Genomic DNA, 10,199 nt, shown 5'->3' with positions numbered 1-10,199 from the left:
GCAGTTCTGCTTCATCTATTCTCTTCTCATCTTTTTTTTCATTTTTCTTCCTCCCCAATCCCCATCAAATCAACACATATTCCATCATCAGATCATCCTCATCTCCAACAGTCCAACACCATTGAATCTCCAGCTGCAAACTCAAAACCGAACTGTGCCAACCGAAATCTCGGCTTGCCGACAGTCGGTATACCGACTATGTCGGATCGGTGGCGGTTTGAAAATCTCGATACCGACGGAGGTCGGTTCGGCATCGGTTTGGGGAAAAATGGATCGGTTTACTACCGAATCCAGCCCTACCAGAATCATTCTTTTTACCTTTACTTTTGGCCACATCACGAGCATCACCATCAACAGCAGCTTTAGAGTTTGTCATCATCTTAACACTTTAGTCATAGGATCAGCCACCAACTGTTCCAAGGGTACGTAGTCAACTTTTACTTCACCAATTTCCACTATATCTTGTATATAGTGAAATTTTACATCAAAGTGCTTTTGTTTAACTATTTGTTCCACTTTTAATCAGGAAGATGGCAGATTTATTATCACAAAACACATCAACAACTTTTTTAGGTATACCTATATTTATATAATTTATAAAACATTTAGCCCATACTGCAGTACTTACCGATGTACTGTAGGAAAATTTAGAAATGATCATTGTGATTATCACAGTGGTATGGCATGGTGTTTGTCATTAGACTGTGTGATCATAATGGTATGGTGTCTGTAGTTTAGACACAAGGGAAACTCAAATCTCTAAATAAATGACAATGGATGTGTTCAAGTCAATGTGACCTCCAAACCTACATCATTTGCAGAATCCTGCAGGCGGGTATTTGGTGGTGCCATGAACTCGGACTAATTGTCATTAATCCTCATCAGACTAATCAGATTATCAGAACTGATGGATAAATGGTGGCTGAGACTCTGATTTCTTGGATTCTAACCGGAAGCCATTGGCTAAATCTACTGTCAGAGACCTGTGCATTATGTTTTGTACTAGATCTCAGATTCCTCTTTAACTGTAACTTTTCCTCCTCAAGCACAGACTTTATTACTTGATGATTTAAAGCTATTACTGAGTGGTATAGAGGTATTAAGACATAGGAGTTCTTGACCTACTTTTTGGGCGCGGGGCACGTACAACTTATACATATATGTGCTGATCGATGTTATATGAAGTCTTCAACTGATCTCACTAAATGGACTTTTGTAACAATTTTATTCAATCATGATGAACTAACTCCGATCCAAAGTTTGCGACCTTGGTGAGCTCTTACTAGTTACCTACATATGAAGAGCATACAATGATAACAGTTTTGTGACAATACCTTGCTGTAGTGGAGATCATCGCGTTCTACCATGAGACCACCGAAATTTAGTTTTGTAGCGATAACCAATGTTGGGAATCTGCTTAACCTTTGAATTATCCATGCTTCCTTCTCCTCGTATGCACTCAATTCTTTGAGATTTGTGAGATGTTCAATGCCCTGAGGAATTTGCTTCAACTGCATGCATTCCCATATATCCAGTGTCTTTAATGGCTGCATCACTCCCTTCTCTGTGATGATCAAAGACAATTGAGAAAAGTTGAGCAGTAACAACTCGGTGAGCTTTCGGAAATCTAGTCTTGTGAGTTGCATCATGGACTGAAGTTATTTGACCAACTCGCCTTCCACGTACCTTGACTGCATCCAGAACTTGTGAGCTCTTTAGCTTACAAATGCCCGGCGGAGCTTGCGTGCGGCCGTCAAGACAATCAAAAGAACACAACTTTTGATCATTAAAATGCAAAATCAAGAGACGGTTAAGCTTCTGTAACTTCAAAATCCCAACCGGAAGCAATCTAATTTTCGAATTGCTTATGTTTAGCATTTCTAAGTTGCTGAGTTTCCCAATGTCTTTGGGAAGCTCTTTAACTTTTGTGCTTCTCAAATTTAAATACATCACGTTGAAGCAGTTCACTATGTCATCTCGCAACTGTACAATCGGAACATCTTCAAGGACGTCTAGGATTCTCAACAGTTGGAAACCAGATGGCAGATAATTCAATGAAAAAGCAGCAAACATGAAAAATGTGCGAACCTTCAAAATGTCTTTCAGATTTCTTAGTGCTCGAGAATTCGTTTGCATTGACATGCGGCGAGCCTTGCTCTCTTTAGCTGGTTCTTGGTCATTGTGTATGGTACAAAATCTCTCAGCTTCCGGAATTGAAATGCAGAGTTCTCGCAGAAGAGCATGCATCCTAAATGTTTCTGCCCTCCCAGATGGTTCCCTCTCAACTACTTGAAGCATGCATATCGACAAGTGAGCTCCGCCATGTAGTTCTCAGCTATCTCTTCTGTCTTAGCACCTCTAACTTGTTCCACAAACCCCTCCGCTAACCACAGTCTAATAAGCCTTCTACACTAGATCACATAATCTTCGAGGAAAACGCAACAATATAGGAAGCAATGTTTTAGCCGATATGGTAAATCATTGAAGCTCAACAGTAAGATGCTCTTCACCACTTCAAGCGTAGGGTTGTTGCATAGCTCCCAGTTCAAGCTGCCGTAAACCTTCATCCACTTGGACGGAACACTTTTCGTTGACATGAGAGCGCCCAAAGCAACAATTCCTAGAGGGAAGCCTTCACGTTTGTCAACAAGATCTCTAGCTATATGTTCGAGCTCATGTGGACAACAGCTCTAAGACTATCAAGTACCTCTTTTCCTTCAAATATATAGCTGGCGAGCGTTTCCACCAAATGTGAATAGCTCATGTCGCTCAAGTCTACTGGAATCTGCTCTCTTTCACTGCTCAGAGAAGCTCCTTCATGATGACTCTGAGTAGTTCTTCAACCGTGTACGTTTGCTAGACAGTAATCCACGCACAGCAATTGAAATGTTGCCTTACAGTCTGGCCATTGAAGGTCTTTGGAACTAAGGTAGTCTTGCCAGAGCCACCCATTCCAACAACAGAAATCACAGTTCTTTGAGGTTGTTAAGACAACAACATTGTGACCAACTTCTCTTTAGCCTCTATAATTCCCACCACTTAATCATCTTGAAGGAAAAAAGATGACTCCCTTGAGATTCTCAGCCGATCAGGATCGTAGTGGGAATAAGAAACACCTTCTATACGTTTAACTCCGTATCGTAGGCTTCTCTCTGGAATGCCTTTAATAATTTTGATGATCTTCTGCAACTTTTTACATGGCAATCAGATGCCTCTCCCAAAGATTCCTAGGGAAGCGAAGGTATTTTCCGAAACGTTTTTGTAAATGGACTCCAACTTCTCTACTTGTTGATGTGGTAGGTGAACTCATCAATGAAGTCTTCAATGTCTATGGATACGTCCCTCACATTCGCCACCCGTGTTTTTCTCCACTTCACTGATGTTGATGTCTAAGATAATGGGCGGTAGCCCAGACCTTGGTTAACGCTGGTCCGATGGGCGGACCGCTAATGATTGTTAGAGCTTTCGCTACCTATCAAGTGAAATACAAAGCGGCGTCAGAGGGAGACCGCGTTGGGCGGTCTTCTCTTCTCCGATGCCTAAGTTAGTCAATGTATTTGTGTTGACAGAATAACAATAGGTAAGTAGTAAAATGCGTAATTAATGAGGAGAGAGGAGAGAACCTTTTATAGGTGGGAGAGAGGCTGACCTCTTCCATGTTTTCGATGTGGGACTAATATGCTTGAGTTCCCAGCGTCTGGAGATTCTGATGCTATCTTGACGCGGCGCGTCCATGGTGATCTGGGAGTGAACCGGGGCTCAGGCGGTAGCCTGCTTGGCTGTGGTTCCGTAGGTCACATCACCGGCGGTAGCTGGTACCTCTGGTGGTGGCATGAGAGTGGCTCATTATAGCTAATTATGCTTGCAAATGCTTATGTAAGTACAAGTCCCCCAAGTCCCCAGTCAAGGAGGGCAATCTTGGTTGGGGAGTTGCCTAACGGTTTGAAGCGTCACTTTCGCTAGACTTGCAAAAGCATAATTAGCGTCAGTGCGTTGTCAACCATGGACTTACTGAACAAACGCTTTATACCCTTTCGGGTGGGCCCCTGCTAGGCCCCCCAGGAAGTCCCCCACTCCCCGGCTAAGATAGACCTCCGTTTGGTCGGTGCATTGTTTGTTGAGGGGAGCTGCGCTGAGCAGAGGGTGTTGGGTAGCGAGCCCAATTCTTTGATACCCAAGTGGTGGGCGTCAACGTGCCTGATCAGGGCCGTCGAAGACTGTTTGACATGTTCCTTTACTTGTCCCGGAGGACTATGGTTTGACTGCAACGCCGCGTGGCGGTCGTTGTTCATGTGAGGCGTTGCCGTAGAAATTGTCGTTTGGCGGGAATACCTTCGGCGAGGGTAGAAGTGTCGCGGAGACACTGAAGATGCAGGGAGAAGTTCCGCTAGCAGTGTTGCGTTTAGCGGAGACTCACTCGCTTGAAAGATGAGAAGGGAGAAGTTCCGCTAGCGGCGTTACGCTTAGCGGAGACTGTCTCGCTTGCAAGATGAAAAGGAGAAGTTCCGCTAGCGGCGTTGCGCTTAGCGGAGACTATCTCACTTGCAAGATGAGAAGGGAGAAGTTCCGCTAGCAGCGTTACGCTTAGCGGAGACTGCCTCGCTTGCAAGATGAAAAGGAGAAGTTCCGCTAGCGGCGTTGCGCTTAGCGGAGACTGTCTCGCTTGCAAGATGAGAAGGGAGAAGTTCCGCTAACGGCATTGCGCTTAGCAGAGACTGTGTTGCTTGCAAGATGAGAAGGAGCAGTTCCGCTAGCGGCGTTGCACTTAGCGGAGACTGTCTCGCTTGCAAGATGAGAAGGAGAAGTTCCACTAGCGGCGTTACGCTTAGCGGAGACTGCCTCGCTTTCAAGATGACAAGGAGAAGTTCCGCTAGCGGCGTTGCGCTTAGCGGAGACTGTCTCGCTTGCAAGATGAGAAGGGAGAAGTTCCGCTAGCGGCGTTGCGCTTAGCGGAGACTATCTCGCTGACGGTTGGTGCTCCTGCCTTGTGGATGGTTACTTCGGACAGACGCTTCGTTTGACGGCGATCGACACGTGGCCGACATGTAATAGGTTAGCGTGTGGAACAGCGTCCCCGCAGCATCCCCGTCTCCTCTCCATTAATGCGAGTAATTATTGATTTTGTAACCGAGGCGACGCCTCGGTTAATCCGGAGAGTAAGTGCGTTAGTGGGGCACTTGTACGGCTATGGTACGATGTCGTTTTTCAACGGACGGCCCAGATTGGTATGCTGTTGACATAAAAGAGAGGGAAACTTAGTGACTTCATACCTTGCCCTTTGAACTGATATCGTCATCTTCAAGCTTCGCTCTGAGATCCGAGAAGAAGATTCTGCCATTCCATGAAGTGATTGATCGTTGGAGGACGAAGACCTTTTGAAGCAAAGATACGCACCCTTAAGCGCACCAGAGTCTCTATCTTTGAGGTTGGTAGCTTGAATCTCGTCCCTATTTTATTGGATTTTTGCTTGTTTCTGTCAGTTTCAATTTTCGGTATTTGGAGTGAATTCTGCCCTTGTCCTGTGTTGTGAGTGGCTAGAATTGGGTTTAGGGATGGGTTGTAGGTGTTTGACAGAGGGTTGAAGGTTCTTGCTTTACTAGATGGTTGAATCTGGGTTTTAGTGTGGAGGTGTTGTGTTCTTGTTTTGGCATTTTCTCGGTTTGCTGGGCATGGGTGTTCTTGATGTTCTTGGCTATAATCTGACATAGGTACAGTTTAGATCGGTGTCGAACTAACTTACCTGGGTTTTAGGGTTTGTGATGGCTAGCGTCGTAGAGATCTCGAGCAGTGAGGATTCCAGGTCTGACGTGTCGCTCAGCGTGGCGGATAGGATGTTTATTGACTAGTTACGTCCGTCTGCCCATGCAGGAACCTCACTGTCCGAACCGCTAGATATCGAGCCGCAACAGACAATACCTTGGGAGGTAGCGATGGGTCGTGCCGGGCGGCCAGAGAGTTCTAGGGCAAGGGAGGACGCTGTCGCCCACAATAGGCGTGCGGAGAGGCTAGCGAGCAATAGCGCTGCTAGTGGTTCTGCTAGGGGGGGGGGAGAGGCGAGCGGCGAAGAGATAGAGTCCGCCTGGGTTTTGCATGCCGGTACCGCAGTTGATGAGGCGGGAGGGCCGATGATTGTGGCCGCTGTCAACCGTCTGAAGCGGGTGTTCCGCCTGCCCGGAGTGGTGAAGTTGCGGCCACCAACCGCTGATGAGAAGGCATCAATTCTGCCGGCGGGGTACGCTGCCGTGCATGAGGCCATCTTTCGACAGGGAGTGACCTTTCCGCTACTCCCCAACCTTCAAATCCTAGTGTGCGAGTTTGACCTCGCCTTTGGGCAGATTTGCCCCAACATGTGGCGGCTGCTGATGGCTCTCAACTCGCTATGGCGCTTGTCCGGTTGCGAGGGTCCAACCGTGGCAGAGGTGCTAAATTTCTACGAGTTGGTGTACGTGAAGCGCCAAGGGTGCAGCGATCAAGTGAACTTGAGCCGTCGTCAGGGAGCGCCCAAGTTAATTGAAAATTTGAAGGATTCCATGTCTCCTTGGCTGGGGACTTTCTATGTTGCTACAGCTGGATGGGAATATCATGCGGGGTCCAATGAAGGGGCGTCGACATTCAAGATTAAGTCAGAGTTTCAACCCATCCGAGGTCGTTGCTAACCTCCGCTGCTCAGTCTGATTATTTCACCGTTCTGATCATTGCGTTGTTGTTTTTTTTTTCGTAGCGGGCCTGTGCTATAACCTAACGCGCGAGGAAGAGTGTCGCGTGGCGAGGATCAGAGGTTGTTGGCAGAATCGCAATCTGCTTGACCTTCATCTTCTTACTAGTTGGGAGTTGTTGGTCAGTCAGCAGCTGACGCACGCGCTTGGTAAGTAACCTTCGCTGATGTGTGCCCTAGCTTAACTTGTCTTAACGTAACTCGACGTTTTTGTACAGATTCTCCGTCGGGTAACAAAGCGAGCCGGGACGCGTTTGCCAAAGCAATAGATCGCGCAGAAATGGAAAACTTCTTGGAGGGCATGTATGCCGCAGCTCTAGCGGCTCAAAAAACTGTAGTTGATCCCCAGACCTTGGCGGTGAGCCAATCGAAGACTCCAGTGGTGCTGCAGATGCCGCATCACTCGCACCTCGGGCCCGAAGGTTCACCCGTGGTTCAGGGCTGCCAGCGGGAGCAGGGCCCGGTTGCCCCTGTGCAGCCTAAAGAAAGAGTGCCCGCCAACCGGCGTGGGCCCCAGCAGGAGAGGGTAGTACCTCCGAGGGAAGCAGTGACTATTGCGGGGTTGGAGCCGCAGACGACATCGAGGCATGTCACCGCCGGCTCCACTCGGGCGGTACTTCAGAAGAAGCGGCGATAAAATGACGCCGATGAAGAAGAGGGAGACGATGCGGAGACCATCGGGGCCCGCCAGCAGAAGAAGGCAAAGCAGGCCCCGCCAAAGGTGACCGTGCCCGCCGGCAGGGAGGTGTAAACGAGCGATCTAGACTCGTTTGCCGCGTATGCCGTGTTCCTGACCGACCCCAAGCGGGAGTTTCTTAACCATCTTTGTGAGCGGCTGTGGTTCGGGGGGCTGGAGGGGATTGTGCGTTTGACCGCTATTGACCAGTCGCCGTTTAGCTCGGCCTTCGGGAATCTATCTATTGGGTTTCATGAGATGTTTCTGGCGGCATCGAACCATCCCCGGGTCGAGCGGCAGCTGAGGGAAGAAGTCCAAGGTCTCCAGAGGGAGCTGGGGGAGGCCAAGGACAAATTGGCGGATGTTGAGCGGCGCCTGACCAAAGCGGAATGCAACACCATGGATGCCCGCGACAAGCTGTCTGTCGCCGTTGAGAGGGATCTCGAGCGGAACGACCACGTCTCCAAGCTGGAGCAAGATATATCCCTGCTGAAGGATCAAATGGCGACTAAGGTTAAGAAAGTTGAGATCCTTCAGCGGGATTCTGCCGCCAGATCTGCTGAGGTGAAGAGGCTGGAGGGCGAAGTTGGTCGGCTGGAAGCTGAGAGAAGCCGAACTGCGGCCGCCTCTGTGGAGGCGATCAAGAAGTCGCCAGAGTACAAGTAAGCGATGATGGAGGCGGCGAAGGCTGGCCCCGCTGCCAATTTAGATATGCTGAGGCAGAAGGGCGCTATTGACTGGGTGAAAGCGTCCCGACCTGCGGGGCCGTCTGGTCTGTGGGAACCTGCGAGTAGTGGGGTTCCTGCTCTTGCTGAGGATGTCCGTTTAAGTAGTGGAGAGAGTGGTGAGCGCCCGGCGGGTGAATCCCAGCGGGTTCCGCCGCCCACTGAATCCGAGACTTCCCGTGCTGACTTCATGGCCGCACCACCCGGGCAGATGGCACCATGGTCACGCCGAGCCCTACCGCTCCCGGATCTGATTAGACGAGTCAGCTGGCTGGGCAACCATTACCACTGGAGGGTGAGGATGTCGTCGCTACTTCCTAGAATTAGTAGACTGCTCCACAGTTTTTGTAATGCCGCTGAGGCTTTTTTTTTTTTTTTTTGTATCTTGACAATACTTTTTTGGGCGGGGAGTCCCGACCCTAAATATATGTAGTATTTGCCTTTGAATTTTGCTAAGCGTGGGATTGTTTGCAATGATTGTGTTGTTTGCATGTTGTTTATACCGCCAGAGTTTCGACTTACGCTTTGTCTTAATCAATGAAACATTTAAGGAATTAAAATTGGGCCAAGTGCACTATGTAGCGGATGTGATCCGCTGAATATTGCTGGCGTTGCCAGTTGCCTTGTGCTAGACTTGGTGACAATGGTTTGAATAATTCCTCGCTTCATTGATAGCTGATAGATCAGCATTTACAAAAGCGGGGTTGTACCCGTTAGGTAGCTTCCCCTAGCTAAATATTGAACAAAAATTTAGCCAAGTCATGATGCTCTTGGGTAGCGGTATGACTATTTGTAATAGTACCGAAGGTGTGCGGTATTCCAAGGGTGGTTTGTTGTGACGCCATCCTTGTCCATTAAGTAGAAGGTGCCGGGGCTAATGATTTCCACAATTTTGTATGGTCCTTCCCAAGTTGGGCGGAGTGCTGTTGGCGGTGGAATGACTTCCTTCATTACCCAGTCCCCCAGTTGGAGGTTTCGGGCCTTGACCCGAGCGTTGTAGAAACGCGATACCCGTTGCTTGTTTTGCAAGTTGTGCAAATGGGCCTTGTGGCCTTTCTCCTCAAGGAGGTCCCTGTCGAGGTTGACACCTTCGCCGTTGGTCTCAGAGCGGTAGCCCTCGACCCTAGCGGTAGGTTGGCTGACCTCAATAGGTAGGACGGCCTCAGTGTCGAACATCATATAGAATGGTGTCTCACCGGTGGCGGAAGTTGGGGTAGTCCTAATGGCCCACAGAACTTCTGAGAGTTTCTCCGCCCATAAACCCTTGGCGTCGTCGAGTTTCTTTTTTAGCAGCTTCTTAATGATCTTGTTTGCTGCTTCCACCTGGCCGTTTGTTTGGGGGTGAGTGACAGATGCAAAACTCATTTTGGTGCCCAAGTTGGCGGTGAAGGATATGAGCTCCTTGTTGTTGAACTGCGTGCCGTTGTCTGTGATGATTGTGTGGGGGACGCCGTAGCGGCAATAGATGTTCTTCCAGAGGAAGTGGGTTACCTTGGCGGTAGTTATTGCCGTCAGTGGTTCCACCTCTATCCAGTTGTTGTTATAGTCGATGGCGAGAATGATGTATTTGAACTGGCCCTTTGCAGTTGGGAATTTTCCAAGCAAGTCGAGTCCCCACATGGAGTGGATCCATGGGCCAATGATTATGGAAAGGGGCTCCGCTGGTGCCTGGGTAGATCAGCGTATTGTTGACACTTGTGGCAAGACCGTGACACCCTTCTGGCATCGTCACCAAGCGTAGGCCATAAGTAGCCCTGTCGCATTGTGCGATTGGCCACAGATCTGGCGCCCGAGTGGTTCCCACATTCTCCGCCGTGGATCATGGCAAGAACGACATTTCCCTCCTCTAGGGTGAGACAGCGGAGGTTGGGGTGGGTGAACCCCTGGCGATACAGCTTGCCATTTTGGATGTTGTAGCGGGTTGCCCTCCGCTTAAGTTGTCGTGCCTCGATCTTGTCTGCGGGCAGCGTCCCATTTAGCTTGTAATCGATAATTTCATCCATCCAACTGGGATTGACCTCAATACTGAAAATTTCCGCTAGGGTTTTTGTGATGCTTGGTTTGTCAAGGCGCTCCACCCTTG

This window comes from Rosa rugosa, chromosome 3 (genome assembly GCF_958449725.1).
Source record: "Rosa rugosa chromosome 3, drRosRugo1.1, whole genome shotgun sequence".
Classification (NCBI taxonomy): Eukaryota; Viridiplantae; Streptophyta; class Magnoliopsida; order Rosales; family Rosaceae; genus Rosa; species Rosa rugosa.
Note: the sequence above shows the minus strand (reverse complement) of the source record.